We start from the raw sequence: 20,378 nt of genomic DNA on the forward strand, positions 1-20,378 counted from the left end.
AGGATTAGGGTTAGGGTTGGGGTTAGGGCTGGGGTTGGGGTTGGGGTTAGGGTTAGGGTAAGGGTTAAGATTGGGGTTAGGGTTAGGGTAAGGGTTAGGGTTAAGATTAAGGTTGGGGTTAGGGTTAGTTAATTCTACAGTGTTCTTTGCTAACACGGAGTAAGCCTGGGCTACTCTGCGCTCTCTTCTTTACGCCTATTGAAGCCGCCATTGGCTGGTAGCTCCTGTCCATTAGACCAGGCTCCGCCCACTCGGAGCTCAGCTGTAGTGTGGGTGTGTGTACTGAGACACTCTCTACTCTACACACTCAGACTTCACGCTCCACACACTCTGCACAGCCTGCAGAAAGGCTCCTCAGCTCCCAGTTGGACTATCTCTCCCGGGAAAGGGACGGCACTCCACTGTTATTCAGGAAGCGCACGAGCGCCCATCTGAGAGGAGCCTCGCGTGGCTGTGGTGATGAAGTGACCGTCCTTCACTCAGAGCGAACATCAGCATCCCTCCAAACAGCGGTTAATGGACGGAGTCAGACCCCGAGACTGAACCCCCGGTAAGGTAGAGTCTCATCTCAGTTCATCCACAGCCGCGGGTTCAGAGGCGGCGTCTGAGTGAGCTGCTGCTGCAGCAGCATCAGGAGAGAGGTCTGAGCTGCTGTGCTGCACAGCAGACCCTGCTCCTGAGCATTTGGTGCAGTAGTGGGACCTTGTAGGCATTGCACAACATCTGGAGTTGTAAGTGTGTGTGTGTGTGTGTGTGTGTGTGTGTGTGTGTTTGCTGCTGCTTCATCTGTAATCTGGCCGCGCGGTTAATCTGCAGCACGATAGATTAGAGTGAGGGACGTCAGTGTTGTACCTCCAGTAGAGGGTTCCCTTTAGTCTGTCTGCTGGACTCACATTCATATGACAGTATATGACCATATTCATATGATAACTAATAAATATCAAATTCATGTGATAACTAATAAATATCAAATTCATATGATAACTAATAAATATCAAATTCATGCGATAACTAATAAATATTGAGAAACGACTGAGAACAAATGTTCATGTGCACATATTTATTTTCTGAGTTATAGAATTTAAAAAAATAAATAAATATAAAAATTTATATAATAATATTAATGATATAAACATATAAGTAATGTATAAATAATACATTAATACTAAAAAATAATTATAAATAATAATTATATGTACCACATTCTTCATTTTATTTCTCCCCAATATCTTAAGTGAAACAAATAAAGAGCATTAAAGGTGCAAAAAAAAAAAAAAAAAAAGAAACGTGGAGTTATTTATATGATATTGCATTATTGCATTATTCTTATTTTCTCCTGCATTTTCAAAGTATTAAACGGGCTTGGATACAGCTTTTTGATCAGTTTCTGTGTAGCCACATATTATTACTGTTATATTGGATATTATATCGAAATAAATGGGGTGCAAAAATGTCTGTACACTATTAACACACTACCAACCTCATGGGGTACCCCAGCAACCACTTGGCAACACTTTAGAACCCAGCAGAGACACCATAGCAGCCTCCTGGGCTACCATATAAACTGCCTAGCAAAACTCCACCACCTAGCAATAATAGATCACCCTGTTTAGCAACTACTAAGCAATGCCATAGCAACCACTTGGGACACCATACCAACAGTTTTACCCTAGTGAATGAATAGCACCATTCTGTGTGTTCTTCAGGACATGCACTTCATCATGTTTACAGTTGGTATGTTAACAGTGCATTTATGCCACCAGTTATTAACACATTAAATTTATATTATATTAAAAATGATTACTTATTAAAGCTGTTAATGCATTCTTCTAGCTTACCCTCCAAACTATTTCTTAATTCAGGCTGTATTACACATGTGTTGTATGTTGCTCTGATAAAACCTGTGACTGAATCTGAAATTGCTGCTAGTGCTAGTGTAGTGCAATGTGTAGGCCATGTAATAACAGCTTCTACCCTAAGCAGTGTATCATATGGCTAAAAGAAAGCCATTTATGTTCGGCCATAGGCTGTACGACTCCCTATTTAACATTTTGTAGAATATTTGGATGCAGAAACCATAATGTCATGACTTTCAGTTGAAACTGATCCCATGGCTGTAGCCCTCTTTTACCCCTATTCAGACTTCAAAGTCAAAGTCAGAACTGCTCACAATGGTGATGATCGGGATCAGACGTCTGAAGAAAGGTAATAAATAAATGGTCACAAATACCATTACAATACAAATACCAAATGCTTGATGTCTGAGACTTTGTTGTACGATAGTTTTGAGATGCCCAAAGTGTTTTTTTTTTAACATGAGAGATACATTCGTGGAGAGAAACATTCCAGGTGTTCAGGGTAAAATATTCATACTCACATTTGCAGCCATTTTACTCTGCTAAAAACTGTAATCACTGGAAAGTCTCTGTAATGTGTAAGTTTCTCTAAAATGCACTTTCACACATTTCACAGCAAAACCATATTATTCAAACTCAGCTTTGAACAATTCATTCCAGTGTAATTTAGCACAACATATTTTACATTAACATCCATTCAAAGTTAAAAGGGTTTTTGTCCTTTTTTCTTTTTAAAAATATTTTAAACATATTTTAAATTGAGAGAAATGATAATCATTGCATAATCTACTAATGAGACTGGAGCTGAGAAGTGGTGCCTCACAGGGAGATAGTGAGAGGAGTGTGGTGCATCACAGGACCTTTCTGGAGCGAGTTCTTGGGTTGATGCTGATGGTTTGCAAATGTTGGTATTCAAACAAAGTGGCCTTAAATATTATATTTGACAGAATTTCTGCAATATTGCACTTTTTGATGCATTGTTACACCACTATAAACATCTGCCGTAAAACATTAAAACCACTGACGGGGGCACCTGGCAAGGGGTGGAATAAACATATTAGGCATGAGGCAGGACTAAACAATATTAGGCAATTGGTTTTATTTTATGGTTGATCGGTGTATATTTCTTCAGCCCAGTTATTAATAAACAGGGAGAAGTTCTGCCTGAGGAAAAAGAAGAGTGTTGATGTGATAAATTTTATTCACCTGGACAAGTTTTAATCAAGTCAATTTTCTGCATCAATTATTTGAGTGTAGACACTGTAGATAATGCAGTCATTGATTCCATCTAGCAGAAAGTAGGGTATTCAAATCATTTATTCTAGTTCTGCTAACCAGCAGCATTGTCTCAGATGGAGATTGGATGGTCACACGTCTGTGAACAGCGTATAACAGACCACTGGCGTTATGTCATTGTGACAAGTTACATTATTCAGTTCAGTTCTATTTGTTTAATTGGTGCTTTCTAAAAGTCCCCCAGTGAGCAAGACGTGGCAGGGAAAACTTTATACGAGCATGGGGAACAAACTCTGGATGAGGAAGAAACCCTTGGGTTTGAGACCCTTGAGGTGCTAAGACTTGAAGCAGGAACCCATTCTACAAGTTGGACAAGTTTACAGTGATGATTAAACAGAGGCACTGGGATAACAGGGAAAAGATCTATCAGATAAAGCAGTGACTAATGTTAAAGTGTGTCATCCCACACAGGATGTTAAACGTGAAAAAAATGCTGGATAAGAATCAGGATCAGTTTTATTAGCCACACAATGTAAAGTTATGTATAGTTTGCCATACTGATCTCACAGACAACTGCACAGCTCACTGAATGTTTTATTGTATATACTGATGCTGTGTTCAAATGCTCATTGGAAGGGTGTATATACACCAGATGGGTAACCCTTTAAACCCTTTAAATAAATGATTTAGTTATTAATCCTAAAGGAAAAAACTATTGTATGGCCATTTCGCTTACCAGATTTTTGTGGAGTACCACAGGGTTCTATTTTAGGGCTTACGAAACTGATGTAAAATATAAAAATAGTGAAGTGTGGCTTATATACAGAGCTTAAAGGATTTATAAGGGTTAACCAGTACAACTTGCTTGTCAGCAGAACTTCCGATGCTTGGAATTTTGGCCTTGTCACTTACTGGGTCTTTTCCATATCCCAAAGGAACCCAAAGTGTTGGAGTGTCATAATGAAAAAATATGATTAAAAATGTAGCGGTAGGGTTCATATTAAAGTTTACTATTTTCTCAGACCACAAAGATAATACATCCCATTTCATAAACCTGTACATAATCTAGAATACTAGAATACGAGTTTCCCTTGTATAAATACAACCTAATTGGCTGTTTCAGTGCAATTAAAGTGGTACAAATGTTATTTCCCAGATTCTGACACCACTTGAATTCAGCATGAGCATCCCAACCAATCCCAAAAGTCCTTTGGGCACTGGGAAGAATTGAGGCATTCAACTGATCCAACAAACAAATCATTTTGGTCAAAATAATGCAGGCCAGTCTTTAGCCACGTCACATTAAGGATTCACCATTGTGGTTTGTGACTGTCAGCCTGAACTCTGCCTGACTTGAGGACTGTGAGTACTGGAAAGCCCCTAATAAAGCTTCTTCACTCTGCCTCATCGCCCCTCCTGTTATAGAAATTTGTCCATGTTGTTTAGTCATAATTTCACTTCAGCAGATATCTTACACTTACAAGGAATTTGTATACTCGTGTAACATATGCATGCAAACATGACATCTTACTAAACAACAATTATTGTAAAGCATAGGTATCATAAAAAGAGGTACATGCATGTGTACAAATGTATGAAATATGAAAATAGGTGTGTAAATAACAGAATTCATAATTAAGCTCTGTATGTTAGGTACTCAGTTCATTCAGTTCATCCTGTACAAGTCTCTAAAATGTGCTTCATGCTACTGCAGTCATATTTCCACTTTCAGTTTATTACAGCATTCAGTGTTAAAACAGTGCAATATTTGTAACAAAAGCTGTGCAAGTCCCTAATACTCCTGCCCCATGCTGTCCCAAGCTAAAACACTAGCGACATGCTTGTCCTGACGTTTGGCCTGGGCTAAACTAGCTGTGTGTTTTGTCCAGAAGCTAGGCCAAGCTAATACACTAGTGGCATGCTTGTCTTGATGGCATTTGATGGAAATGGTCAAAAGCCGATCTGCACCAAGAGCCCTTCGAGCTTCAAGTGTGGCTCGTCTCGACCCGCCATCTCTCAAAATCCACGGAAGACAAGCGTCCAGGTTTTTTTCTGTCCTGGCACCAAAGTGGTGGAACGAGCTTCCCCTGGGTGTCCGAACGGCAGAGTCGCTCGCTCTCGTCAAACGCAAACTGAAGACCCTCCTCTTCAGAGAATACTTGGGCGAATAGTAGAGTACTATGGTCACCTTATTGTCTTGTGTTTAGCAGTGTCTAAACTTAGAGGTATCTTTGAATTTTTAGTCTATTCAAACCAGCTAAGGTTTTTCTTAAGTAAATAGCAAAGCACTTTGTAAGAGCGTCTGCTAAATGCCTTAAATGTAAATGTAATGTAAATGCCTTGACGTTTGGCCTGGGCTAATACACTAGCTGTGTGATACAATACATTATTGTGCTAAGAATGTAAAATGATATACATGTAGTGTTGTATTATACAGTACATATAATACAGCCTAATTTACAGTATATTACAATGTTATATTGCCAGTATGAGTGTGATGCAGGTCACATCAGGTTCAAGATTCAAGCAACAGTTCATAAAGGGCAACGTGACTAAACTGTGGGTCCTGAAACATAGATGCTCTTTTGTGAATCTGTAACTGATGGCTGGGGCCCAGTGACATGAAGTGGTTTCCAGAGAGCAGTTACGTACAGGCAAGTACAGGTGTAATGTTCCTTTCTATTTGGAGTGTGGGAGTGTATGAAGCTGACCACAGTCATAGTATTTACAGTTGTGGTAGGAAGTTACAACACACACTCAAAATGGACGTGAATGTCTGGGAAATGTTAGACTTTGAGTTAGGGTTAAATGGGTGAAAATATACATTTCCATAGAAAAAAACAAGAAATGGGTCACAGGTTTTTTTTATTTTTTGGAGCTTTCTGAAATCAACATAGGGTCGTAATTATGCATACATATATACAGCACTTCTAATGTTTTGTCCATTCGAAAGTTACACCTTGATCAGGCCCTTTGTGTAGCCATCAAGAAGCTTCTGGCAGAATTCTGGATGGATATTTGGCCATCTTTGTTGACAGAACAGGTAGAGTTCAATTAAATTAGTTCTTTTTCTTGCACAGACCCAAAAGGGTTGAGATCAGGACTGTGGGATGGCCTGTAATATTAATATTAGCCTGCTTCATCCACTCCACAACCACCTTGGATGTTTGTTTGGGGTCACTGTCCTGTTGAACAACCAACTGTGTCCAAAGTTTCATCTGTCTATCTGCTGATTTGAAGTTACACTATATGGACAAAAATATTGTGACACCTGCTCTCTTATTCTTTCTTCTGAAATCACAAATATAATAAGAATGTATTATGCTTTTGATGCAGTAACTGTCTCTACTGTCCAGGGAGGGCAATCTACTAGATGTTGGAGCTTTGCTGTGAGGACTTAATGGCATTCAGCAACAAGAACGTTAGTGAGGTCAGGATTAGCCATGGTGCAAGTAGGTTCATGTTTACGCATGAGAGAGTCCTATTCTATTGGCAGTACCTCTCTACAGGGACCAGACAAGCAATACTAATAATAATGACGGTTCTCCACAGAGGGGAGCTTTTAGAATTTCAGTGGCATTTTGTTGTTTTATTCACTTATAATACTACGGTAAAAACAACCCAGTGTGGTTCATTACCACAATCCAGCACTGAGTTACTACTTAAGCCTGATTAGAAACTAGCTGCATTATAATTGGCTTCCTTTATCATGTATATATACGTGATCGCAGACATAATGCATTAGTAGTGACAGATCCTTAAAAACTACTATCCAAAAACTGCCATACTTAGTGCAGTGATTTGTATTCAGAATCTGCTGCTATTTGTTGGTTACGTTTATGCAGTTATTTAAAGTGATTTATAGTGATTTTTCCCAAAGTTTCTTCCTCTAGCTCTGAGGGAGTTTTCTCTTGCCCCTGTCGTCTTTGGCTTGCTCACTGGGGGTCTTAGGTTTTCATGTCTTGTTGATCTTGTGTGCTCTCACTGATTAGTGATTCTGTAAAGCTGCTTTGTGATAATGCCAGTTGTAAAAAGCACTATACGAATAAATTTGATATATATAAGCCTAACTGTAGTTTCATATAAAACAACTGTCATGTTATAGTCTCATAAAAGCTTTATTGTCATACTACAATGTCATACTAGCCCAACAGTCATATTACAGGGTCATATAGGCCTAACTTTCATATTACAATGTCATACTAACCTAACTGTCATATTACAGTGTCGTATAAGCCTAACTGTCATACAGTAGTGTTATACAGGTCTAATGGACATAATGATAAACATGGATATAATAATACATCAAGCATTTGAAGTGACATCACTCTGGTGTTTTTTGCTGATCCAAGATCGAAACTGTGGATTTTGTAATCCATTACACATCGAGTTCTTTTACACCAATGTTGTGATGTTTTCAGGGTTTCCATGACAGGCCTAAACATGTCTTCATGAAACCCACAGTTGCTCAGCGTTACTGAAGTCCTGACGAAACCCATGACATGCTGAGAAAAGCGTTTGTGATGTAATTCATCAGAATAACAAAATGTCATATCACTACTCCTAGTTCTTAGAAAGTGACGAGCATGGTTTCAGTTAGCTGATGAGCTAGTGATGTCAGATGTGTTCATATATAAACAGCGACCTCATTCAGAACATTGGTTTCTTCACCTTTTAAAGCCTTTGTGGATTGGGTTTTGGAAACACATGACCTTTGAGATTATTGTGCTTTCCGATGCTGAAGGAAAATCCCTCTTAGAGCTACTTTTCTTTTTTTTTCATGCTTTGAAAAACCGTACCTCACATCCAGCCTGACGTTAACTCAGCACATCCGGAGACCTTCGCGTCACTCCGCTGGCTGTGCCTGAGTGTAGACGGGGCTGTTGTGTGCGTGTATTCTGTGATCCATTCTGTGGATTTATGGTAAGCTTGCGCATTATTTTAACCCGTATCCTTTGACGTAGACTGATGTCTCTCAATCTGATAAAACTATGTGTTCCATATAAAACTACAGAGCTTCCTGGAACCAATGTTTAAAAAAATGGGGCTGTCGATCTCTCTCTCTCTGCTTTCTCTCTATGTCTGTCTTTCTGTTTCTGTTCTTTGTCTCTCTCTTTCTGTTCTTTCTTTCTTTTCTCCTTCTATCCCTTACAATGTTTTCTCCCCAGGATGCATGGTGATTGGATATTGATTGGAATACTCAAATCACATTCGGTGGTCAGAAACAGATTTAGTCCACATTTAATACAAGAGTGAATGGAATGTGCATTCTTTGATCGGTGTGTGTTTGAATGTGCGCTAGTGCTTATTTCCAGGTTGGTGAGTCCAAGTAGTCATTGCATTTTCTGAAAGAGCCACTACGAGAATGCGAGAAGCATGTATTTTTCCACGGCGTTGTAGAACCCATACCGTTCCTCTAAACTGTTCACAGTCTCCAGGAGCAGGAGAATTCCAGGAGAATTTTGATGAGAAATGACATACACACCGGTGTGCTTTTTAATGCGGGAGAGTAAAATCGTATCTCATCTGATCAAACTGGGGATGCGTTTTAATGACAAGTTTGTTGGGGCTATGATACACTTCCATGCACATGTGTTGTGAAGATCAAACTTTAATAGATCCCTGTTGTTTAAATAAGAAACAAACACGGTGCCCATTCCCACTTGATTGTCGCCCCATTGATTACACCAAAAAACACCAGACTATAATTTCACCCTCAAATGACTTGCTAAGTCTAAAGGTTTACATACTTTTGCCACACACAGATCTGTAATATTGAATCATTTTCCTACAAAAATAACTATTATTATTTGATATGGTTTTCTGTATCTACTTTTAGGACTTGGGTGAAAATCTGATGAAGTTTTAGGTAAAATGCGGAAATATAGAAACATCTAAATGGTTAACAAATTTTAAGCACCACAGTATAAACATCCTGCAACACATAATAAAGTCAGGATCGTTGACGTGGGTTTGAAGTGACCTCAGCGACATCAGCACCATTTTAATCACATCTGAGGAAAGACCTGAAAAGTCCAACAACTTAAAGTAACTCAGATAACAGTGTACGAATATAATTCCTGCTAATGTTCACTCATAAAGTAGGTCACAACCACTAGATGCCGGCTGACTGTTCGCTAATAAGGAACAACATCTGCTTTGACCTCCGTGTTTTGTTTACTTCCCACGTAAACCACAAGAACATGTCAAAGCTACTGCTGGACTTGCACTTGAAAGCAGCATCGCTGCAGCCGAGGAGCGAGGAGGAAGCAGTCAGGCCTTGCAGCTTTGCTCAGACGCTCAGTAAAAGAGCATCAGGTCTGGTTTTTCGCAGCATGCGGGTGTATTCAGACTAGTCCAGACCTATCCCACCTGTGTGCACTGTATAAACCAGCAGGCCTTGTAAAGTAAAGCATCTATGATCAAGAGGAGAATTCCCAAGCGCTTCCGAATTCTTCTGTAGCGAAACGCGTGTGATTACTCACTCCTCCATGTAGGTGTAGTTTGGGTTCCTTTTCCTGCTAGGCCACGCAGTCATACAGTAGGCAGCTTTTTTAACACTCCCTTTCTTTCATTGTCCTTCACTTCAGCACGCCGAGCCTCTCTCTGAAGGCTCGCTGAAATAGGGGATGACTTCATCGTCTTGAAAGCTGCTCACAAACAACCAAAGTCTTTTTAATGTGTGTTGTGGTATTGGAGGTCCTTTAGAAGGGGTAAGAAGTGAAAGTCCAAAGAGAGGAGAGTCATTAACACTGGTGGAAAACGAGGTGACTATAAAGGAACGTCAGTCTGGAAATAAAAGCACGAGTGGTGATATAAAAATGAGAGGTGATGATCAATGTGGCTCCAGCTTGGAAGAACGTCTACATTTCCTACTTTCACAGAGGGCGGCTTTCTTATGCTCTCCTCTCTCCCTCTCTCTGCTTCTTCCTTTGTTTATAGCTCTCGCTCTCTCTTTACTGGGTGAGTATACTGTTGTATGCTCTCTCTCTGCTGAAGCTGAGGGTGAATAAGGAGAATCAAGCCTTGACTTGCTTCTTACTGTGCTGTAAATCATCCCGCCAGCTTTGTATACTTTTTGTGGAACTTTTCCCAGCTGCCACTCTTCTACCTTAATGCTCTGTGAGATATTTATGTACACTCACACACACGTTTGGATTTAAACCCCTCAAACACACTTCTGAGAGTGTTCTCAGACACACTGCTTTACAAAGACCTCCCAAACACTGACCTTGTCTCTACAAGTGTGCAAATGTGAATGTGTATAGAACACACTAAGCTTCACCTGGTCACTTCATGTGACTAGTATTTGGATTCCATAGATTTTATGCTAGTAGTCAAGTCTACTTAGTAGACTAAGTAGTCAAATGCGTCTCTGGTTAGTCAGACTGAAATGTGATTGCTGCCTGAGACAGAATATTGAAAATTCACTTGTTGCGCAGCAGATAGTACTGGTGTTTTAGTTGTATTGGGAGGGGCTTTGGTTATTAAATGTGACTTAGAGAGATGTGCTTACACTGCAATAACATGCGGCTGTGATGAGTCTCAGACCACCTCCTGAAATGGTTTGAGGGATTGGGTATGTTCCCACTCAGCCAGATATAATCCTGAAGTGACCAGGTGTAAACAGAGTCTAAGGCTGTGTTCACACAGCAAGTACAAGTGGCCCAAATCCGATCTTTTTAGTCATACGTCACACAGATGTGTTATCTGTGTAGCAGTGTGAATGGGGGCTTAAGGCAGGATGCAAGTGCGAGTTATCACAGCAAAGCAAACCAACATCAACAATATCAATAATGCTAGACAATAAACAGAGCAAAAATAGGGGTTTAAGAGAACAAGTGCAAACATGAACACCTGGGAAAGATAAAAAGAAGGCAGGGCTACAAAGAAGACACAGGTGGGAACAGTTAATGATAAGGCGGGGCTAGGGCGGAGACAAGAAACAAACATAAACAGAGCCATGTGCTGATATGCAGGCACGGAATTCATGCAACCAATCCAGCCGACATTCACTGAGGAGAAGGGAAAATGGATGACGACATTGAGGGAGGTTTTCAGTTGTGGGATAGCAAAATAACAGAGGTAACAGCGATGTGTCTGATCAAACAATATCAGAAGGCACGTATCGCAACGGCTCCAAGTTTTAAGACATTTCTACATGTCTGATGAATGCGCTTACAGGAGGACATGGCTGCAGCTTCAGAGAAAAATTAAATGCCTAAAAGCAAAGAAGTCAAAGACGCGAACCAAAGAAGAGGCCGTGGCCGGATAACATGCCTGTTTAGGAGCATGAACTGTTCAGATGACTGTTATATATATAGGTCTGCTCATATATGACAGTGAACAATAAAAAAAGACCAGATTCAGCAAGTGAATTGGATTTGGGCCACTTTACCTGCTGTGTGTATGTAACCTAAGAGAACGTAGAGGTAGGAGCCTGAATGTTTCAACCCCACAGTGGAGCAGGGGGTATGTGGTGGGGGCAGTGGCTCTGTTGTGCTGTGCTTGCATAGTGAGGGTGTACTTAGAGAAGGATCACCTAAATGAGTCAAGAGGGTGGTACACCATTCCACTCTTAATATAAGAGTCATAAGAATAAAACTTTACCTGTTGCCTTTTCACAAAAGGTGTATGCTACAGGACAACTAGAGAAGGTAGTGCTATGTAGCCAAACTAGAACTCTTTGGCCACAATCAGAAAAGGGACGTGTTGAGAAATAAAAGGTACTGCAGTTCATTAAAAGAACACCTTTTCAACTGTGGGTCACAGAGGTATCATGCTTTGGCATTTTTGGAGTAACTGTCTCTACTGTCCAGGGAAGGCTTTCTACTAGATTTTGAAGCATTGCTGTGAGGATTTGATTCCATTCAGCAACAAGACAGTTAGTGAGGTCAGGATGTTGGATGATCACCACCCCACCTCATCCCCAACTCCCCAGCTTGTCCAAATTGTATCGGATTTCCATCCACCAACCATCATTCTACAGAACACAGTTCCACTGTTCCACAGTTCAGTGCTGGGGGGCTTTATATATCCCTCTAGCCCTCGGCTAATCATGGTGCCAATAGGTTTATGTTATAGGTATCTGCTCCAGAGAGTCCTATCCTATTGGCAATGTCCCTTCTCTACAGGGACTAGACAAGCTGTGTGAGTGCATGTGCACAGTAAGTGCAACTAAAAGTAGCTGAATGCATCAAAACTGAAGCTTTTGAAATGACCCTTTACAGAAAATATGTGGATAGACCATAAACAAGCTGAGCAGCAAAACGACCCAAAAATATCTCAGAGCTAGATGCCATCTGCAAAGAAGAGGGGTTGGCAAAAAATCCACATGCATGCATGCTGTGCAGTGGGGAGCTGGTCTAGTTTTTTTCCTTTCATAAATATTGTAGAACTGATATATTTTTGAAGCCTCTTTTGCCTCTTTTTTTAACTTCAACTGATTAGATATATATCAATGAAGAAAGCAGATGACCCTTGTGCTCTCTGTGATGATGCAGCATTACTGTCTTTCTGCCATTCTGTGTATTACTGAATCAGCTTTACCTGAAGGGAAAATCACTTGTGTAAGCTGCTTTAGCGGCATGATGGTGTTTGACAGCTTGAAGTTGAAAAGCTTGTAGTAAAACATTAGCTGTGACAGGTCTGGCAGGCCATTGAGGCAGGAGCTGAATCAGCTGCTGGTCTTCTAGGAGTGCTCTACTGCTGATGTTTTACAGGGAGATTCCTGCAAAAACTCACTAAAGTAGCAACACTTCTGCCATTCGGCAGTTATGATTTACATAGTGGAAGTACTGTAGGATGATGGGTTGTATGCAATTAAAGGTAAAAACACTAACAGCCTATTATTAGCATATTATTATTATCATTAGTAGTAGTAGTAGTAGTATTGTTGGTATTAGGGCTGTCCCAATCTGGGCAGATCTGTGCATATTTTAATGATTCAATTATAGGTTATTTTAATCCCAATCCAGTTCTGATTCTTTGTTTGACCCCGGTGCTCAGAGCACCATCTGGTGGGCTCTTATTATTGTTTGGATAATCATATAATATTTGGTATAATCAATTGAATTCAAATTGAATAAAAATTTTTCTATAATGCTTTTCACTGTTGTTACAATGCAGCTTTAAAGAACTCTGGGCCTGAGCCTCTTTTAAATAAGCCTGTGGGGACAGTGGCAAGGAAATACTCTCTCAAAAGGGGAAGCCATCCTTCTTTGGTTGACACTGGATAGCAGAACAAATAACAGAACAAGAATAAGATAAGTTAATGAAGAGCTATGACCAATGTGACAGCAAGCCATGAATTATGAGAAGGGAGTGTAGTACACCTGCTTAGTGTTAAACGAATGTCTATGCAGGTTAAACAGTCATATGCACAGCAATGCGGTATGTAGAATGTTGTAGACAGCAACGCGGGAACAGCGGTAGCAACAGGGCATCTCAATACATGGGAATGAGATTGAAAGAAAACAGAAAGGAAGGTAAAACATAGGGAATATGTGGATTGTGGCACATATTGGCGAATTTACACAGTAGGAGAGCCTGGACCAGGGGGTAGGCAAGCAGCAGCACCAACCAATGAACAGACACCAGTATTGATTTATTAGACAGCAACATTTATTAGACTTCGGGAAGATTCATAAGACATACTCTGCACACTTACACTGGTGGCCATGAGGAGCTAGATTAACTTCATTAGCTTTTCCAAGGGCTTATGGCATGAGTGCTCATTAATTAATGTTTTGCTTTATCAGTTTCTTTTTAAAAAGGAGTGAAAGGCTTAAGGATGCTGTAAGGCTATTTTAACATGAGGCTTTATTTGACAAATAAGAAACAAACTGGGGCTGTAGATCATCCCATTTGAACTGGCGCTGGGACTCATCTACCAGAGGCCTTCATTTGCACATTCCGATGAATTCTTTTCAATGAGCATTTTCCTCTCTCATCTAAGCTGCATCTGCGCACAGTCAACGTTTTATTTCCATACAGTGCGAGCCAACAGAGGATGCACTCACAATGCGCTCCATTGTGGAAGCAACTCCTCCTCGGACAAAAGCGCAAACCACCCTGAGCAGAACCCACAGAGCCTCGTGGAGACACAGGCCCGGCCCATCTGCCGCTCGAGAGATACAGAATTTACAGCTCGGCCAGCTCTTTTCTGACGGGAACCTGTTTCCTGTGCTGCGAACTCACTGTGACAGACATTATTTCCATCAGCGCAAATCATCTGTGGCCGTCCAAATCCAGGCGAACCAAAGCCTGTTTGTTGCCAGCAGCTACATGTTGACGGAAGCAGGGATTTTGCAGCAAAAAAGAGAGCGCTGTCGCAGGGGTCTGGTAATTGGATGTGATGGACTTACTGGAGAGGATTAGCTCACGACCAAAATCTGTTGACACAGACAGCATTCACTCACTCGTATCACAATGTCAAGCACTTGGCAGAGTCACCCAAGCGAACTGTCAGCGGTGGACCGTAATGGATGTCAGAAGAGCCGCTGCTAACAACTAGAGCGACTCGTTTGAATAATTGATTGCTGCCTAACACACAACTGCAAGAGGTCATTTTTTGCGCTTCGGTTTGGCTACATGGATATCAGATATGCATTTTAGCATTGCTGTACGCTGCTCCGTTTAAAAGACTGACGCAAACATGGATCCGTGTGGCTTATGTAGGGATTAGAGACTAGTCTAAGGCTGCCACATTCTTATATGGTCCATCAACTGTGCTCAATTCCTGAACATTCCCTCGATGTTAAGATGGCCTAATAATCCAGTTCTAGGTTCATCCCGATATTAAAAAGGGCTTAAGTGCAGTACCCTCCAATCGTTTGCCCACTACATGAAGTACTATTTGGATGAAATAAGCTTTCCGGGCATACTGTACATATGTAAAGTAATGGTACAACAGGAGGCCTATCCTGATGCCACTAGGCCTGTCACGATACAGTTTTTTAAAATGTTATATTGTCCCAGAAATAAGTACAATAAACAGCAATATTGTCAATAGTAATAATAATATTGTCATTTTAAGACAGTATTACACAAGGCATTTTATTTTATGCCACTGATATAGTCAATGATAATATAATGGCATAATAATGCAATTACACACTTTTAAAGAGCAATTGGTGATTATTAAGAATATTCAGACATAGAACTGGAATGTTTAAATATCATAAATAAATAAAACAGACATATTTTCTATCAGGATGTGCAGCAAAATCCGACAGAGGTTCTGCAGCCGCGTGCTCCCCAAGTCGTGGCTCAAGCTTTAGCTCGCCAGGTTTAGCTTTAGCTTTAGCTCTCCAGGTTGCTCAGACTATAATAGATGGCAGAGCCATGTTAGCCTTGGGATTGGCATGGAGAGGGGAGCAATACTAGAGGCTCGTTACTTTCACACATTTTACAGAAGCTTTGGCTAAGTTGGAGGCAGATCTGGTAAAAACTGGTCAAAAAAGACAGATGGTTTGAGGTTATGCTAAATTATTGAATACTGAGGTAGTCCCCTTTCTTCATTATTCCATTCACTTGTGCAATGTACCCCAGAGCCCCAGAGCATGTTTCTGCCAACATGCTTTTGAGTGGGTACAGTGTTATTTGGCTTTATTCCTCCAAACATGACCATACAAATTTCCTCAAGAGAGACGGGTGGCGTTTTTGGAGCAGGGGCTTCTTTCTTGGAAGGCAGCCTCTCAGTACATGGCAAGTTAAGCTTTATGCGTCTGTTGTGTCAAATTTCTGTTCTGTCTATCTAGTACACGGCCAAAGTAGTTTATTTGTTCATGTGCATTTGTACCAGCGTAGCTGAGCTAGGTAGCGTCCGAACCGGCGGCATTCCGGTCTCAAGCCCACTTCTCTAACCATAAGGCCACGACTTCCCTAAAAGCAACACCCCCTAGCCGTTGGGGAAATGAACCCCAGTCTTCCAGGGATACTATCAACTATACTACCGAGGAACACATAATACAATATACCTTGGTAATATTTTAAGATGGCATGACAATATTAAAAAAGTGGACCAGTAGTCCAGTAGAAGACTTTGTATTTTTGACCCTTCTGATATTACAGAACTGTACATTCATTCTAACAACAGTTCAAAAAAAGAATTGATTACCCAATAATAGGTAATCTGATTACCCAATACATTCATGTCTATGATAAGTGTGCGTAAATGTCTGACTGCAGCTGTAGATGTACTTGACAGATACCGCATATTGTGTGACAGGTATCAGTTCACAATTCCCATATCAGTCCATTCCTAATTTGGCTACATTTAAAACTGGGTCTAGTGACTTGGGTTAGTATTTGATGGTAAAGGAACTGTAGTCTCTCCTTTGACTGGCTTGGGAACTCTGCCTGATGGTTCCCTCCCTTTCGGAGCCAGTGCCCTTAGCGTTCTGTCACCAGCTCATGGGTTTCAATATGGCCGACAGACAGCCACCAGATCTCTCTGCCTGTCTCCTGATGGTCTGTCTGCTCTTTGAAGTTCGCTGGCAGGAAAATATATTCTCCTCACTTTGCTTTCTGGCAGCGAAGGCTACGACTGTCTTTGGAAAGTCTGTGCATTAAATTAAGAGTGCTCCAACAGTAATCACGTATTATTTTTTAAATGATCTCATTGCCCTGAACGTATGTGGGTGTCTGGGGCTTTGCTTGCTCTTTCAGCTGACTGAGTAACTTAACCAATGCAGTTTGCTCACATTTCCAGCATTAAGCAGCGCCGGGCCACTAACAGCCTGCAGTCAATACAGATAGGCCACACATCGAGTCCTATTTAACGCAGAGCGCTCCAGGCAGCCATCGCATCGGAAAGTATTTAAATGGAGATCACATGTTTTTAGGCATGCGACTCAGCAGCTCCTCTCAGCCCTGGCCAACTGGGAAGTGGCTGATTTCTTTGAGACAATGAGACATTTGTCAGAAAGCCAGGAGATGGATCTGCAGGTTTTCAGCAAGGCCTTTCAGTGACTGTGTGTGTTGCAGTGTGGCTGGACTTTCTTGCCTCTCTTCAAAACACTTTGGGTTTTTCAAAGTTGCTCACAGCCTGTTGACTCAGTGAACTTTGGACAATGGATGAGCAAAGATATGGGAATCATATCTATATCAACAGATAATTGCTTTAAAAATAGTTGTCGTCACCAGGAAGTTGTTTAAAAAAGAGGACACTGGGCACACATGGGTGTCCACTGTAGTTTGGGTGTCATGGCCTAGTCAAGTAGGCCTAGGCTGTAGGTTGAACTGGAAGGAGACTGTTTGGTCATTTTAGGCTATCAAGGCTATTGGTCTTGCTAAATTAGTACATGTTTATGTATTAATGCTCATGAACATACTGCTGTTGTACAGTACATGGTTTGAGGGGTATTTCCGCTATCACACATACACATGGCCAAGATCTTACAACTTCAAGACCTACTGCACTTTGAGTGAAAATTTGCCAAAAGTTGCCAAAAGGGTTCTTTGCACAATATCACAACTTTTGGCTCACAGAGCTACATTTAAAATTATGCTTCTTCGTAGAACTCTTTTTGTAAATGACTGCTTAGTGATTTCTACAGAATGTAAAGGTTCTGGCAGGAACTCGTAAACTGGTATGGGATCTTTAAAACTTTAAGTTCTTCACACTCACAAACCTCCCTTTAAGCCATGGTTCCTTAGGGATCGAAAAGTAGTTATTCTGTGGCTTCATTCAAAGAACACTCTGTGGCACCTTTAGTCCTAGGAACAGTGTAATTACACCATAAAATTATGATCATGTGGCAACAAGCCCTTGAACTGGGAGTATTCAGCTTAGATAAACACTTTGAATGAAAGTGGCTGACAAACCATTTACCAGTGTGAAATGTGACGCAATGTACTGAACTATTTGAACTATTTTATATAGAACATGTTTTTAATTGCTGTTCACTGAAAAACATGTATCTCCAAAACAGTGACTTGACAGGAAAAGGTAAAACTTTTTTTTACTTCGAATGAAAATCAATTTAAAATAAGAGGTTAGTCTAAGTAACTTAGAGCATTTATATTGGTCTATTCATCCAGAGTTATTTATACAGTGTAAAAGGCAGCTACAGGGTTCTAATGATGGAGAAAACTCAAAATGTCACTTGAGTTGGCAGGATTTGTGTTCCTGTAACATATTTTATCCACTGTAAACCACTTGCCATATTTGAACTCTGCAAATTTAGTTGAAACATTGTGTTACAATTTTTTACAAACTTTTTGTTTCCAGATTTACTACACTTTCACCAAAATCAACATTACCTATAAAATCACTGGTTCATTCTGTGATTTGGATAGTAAATAAAATGCTTAGATTTATTTTTGTAGACACTATAGTTAGTCACCCTAAATAACTTTACTTGCATCTGAATAACTGAATTATACCTAATTTGTGAAAATCATGGAATTCCCCATTATCATAGGCTACATACACATTGTCTTTCTTTGAAGTGTAATATGGTGGTAGTTGAGGACGCAGTAAACTGTAAATCCTGAATAAAATCCTGAATAAAAGTGGCTGTCAAAGTGGTTTTCAGGGGCAGTGGTGGTTTGGTGGTTAGAGTGCCGAGTTATTGATCACAGAGTTGTGAGTTCAATGCTCGCATCCACTAAGCTGCCACGGTTGGGCCCTTGAGCAAGGCACTTAACCCTACTCGATTGTGGGGTATCATGGCCGACCCTGCGCTCTGACCTGTTTTCTGAGCTGGGCTATGGGAAAAGAATGATATTGTTGTGCTGTACAAATAATTAAATATAATGACAATAAAGGTACCTAAAGCAACATTGTGTATTAATTTTACTGTAAAATAACAGCTTAAAATCATGTTAATGCTCCACTGACTTGTAATACAGAGAATAGTGCCTCTATGCTAGTCCGGGTTCGGCACATCGCTGACCGCACTATGTAGCTGACATTATTATCCAGAGCAACTTACATGGTTACTAATATTACAGCCGTGGGTCAATGTAGCGTTTGGCCTCTTGCCCAAGGACTCTTACTGCCAACTGCTCAGTAAGGAAAGTAGCTATTGGCGGCCCTAAAATTGCTAGAAGTCGCAAAATGATGTCATCTCCTAATTTGCATAACTGTCCAAATTTGCATAATTGTCTAAACTACAAATGAACTCTGAATAAATTAACTTCTTCTGTTGCTTCCTTTTTTTGCCTTTGAAATAGACAAACTACTCAAAAATAACTTTAATACTTTGTCTAGACCCACATTACATAAATCATGTTTACATAAATGACATAAATCAGTTTTGTCCTGTGTTGTTAAATGTTAGCATATCAAATTTAATCATTCCGGGCTTGGGACTGGCAAAGTGAGCTTAAAAGAGACACTTTGGCAGAGTTACATTATTGTAGTATTGGGGTGAGTGAGTGAGACTGTGGAAGTTAAATGCAGTGATGTATGTTTGTGTCTCTCTGAAGACGCATTTATATTTACATCTTGCTCTGTAAACAGGGAGTGGGGTCAGCTGCAGCTTTGGGCATGCTTAGTTCATTTGCAGTGTGGACGTGGGTCTGCTCTGACTGTGAGACTGAGCACTGGGAGTGTTGTGGGACGGGGCTCACGGCAGCCCCTGCTGCTAAGGACAGTAACTGAAGAACATATGTGTTCACCTCAGAGTCTCCAGAAGTTTACCGATAACATCAGAAAAAGTTGCTAGATTTGTCACTAGTCGGGGGTCTAGAGGTGTCTGAAAATTCGCTAGATATAGCTGCATAGTCATTTAGACCAGGAATTAAACCAGGTCTCATTGACAGGTAGTAGCGGTATCCGTTGCGCCACACCAACCACATTAGATGATGCAGGCAGGAATTCTTATGTGAATTGCGTAACGCTGTGAAACCCAAATTATATTCATGTAAAGTCCTGCAATCCTTTTTCACTTTGAGTGACGGTCCTGTATTTTTTAACTTCTACAGAACTGCACGTGAAGAGCATGTACTTTAGAGGGTGGCTCAAAGTGCAAAATCCACTTCCTGACTGTAGGGGGAGCAAAGGATCAGGAAATATGAATGATTGCATTATGCTACTTTAACCCCCACACTTCTTAACTTTTCATAACCACATTGCTGTCATAAAATACATCAGTTTTATAGGCCTTAAAATAGAACCCTGTGGTACACCACAGGATATGTGAAACCAAACAGAACCAAATAATTCACAATAGTTACTACATTAGGATTCATAACATAATTATTAATAAATACAGAGCTTAAGAGAATTTGAGGTAATAAAATATTTTACATAAATACAACACTTTCTAGAACTTT

At 40.5% G+C, this 20,378-nt stretch overlaps 1 protein-coding gene across 3 annotated transcripts in view; it reads left to right on the forward strand.

The window, feature by feature from the left end:
- The first annotated feature begins 313 nt into the window (after positions 1 to 313).
- rhbdf1b (rhomboid 5 homolog 1b (Drosophila)) overlaps positions 314 to 20,378 on the forward strand; it is a 61,718-nt gene continuing 41,653 nt past the window's right edge. For 2 of the 3 annotated variants that reach the window (XM_072666848.1, XM_072666850.1), the window contains exon 1: positions 314 to 550. The gene's annotated coding sequence lies outside the window, so the exon portion shown is untranslated. Of the gene's footprint in view, positions 551 to 1,198; positions 2,206 to 7,902; positions 8,016 to 20,378 lie in introns of those variants that run through there. The other variant, XM_072666849.1, reaches the window with a different exon arrangement.

The sequence above is a fragment of the Salminus brasiliensis genome, chromosome 22, assembly GCF_030463535.1.
Source record: "Salminus brasiliensis chromosome 22, fSalBra1.hap2, whole genome shotgun sequence".
NCBI classification, from domain to species: Eukaryota; Metazoa; Chordata; class Actinopteri; order Characiformes; family Bryconidae; genus Salminus; species Salminus brasiliensis.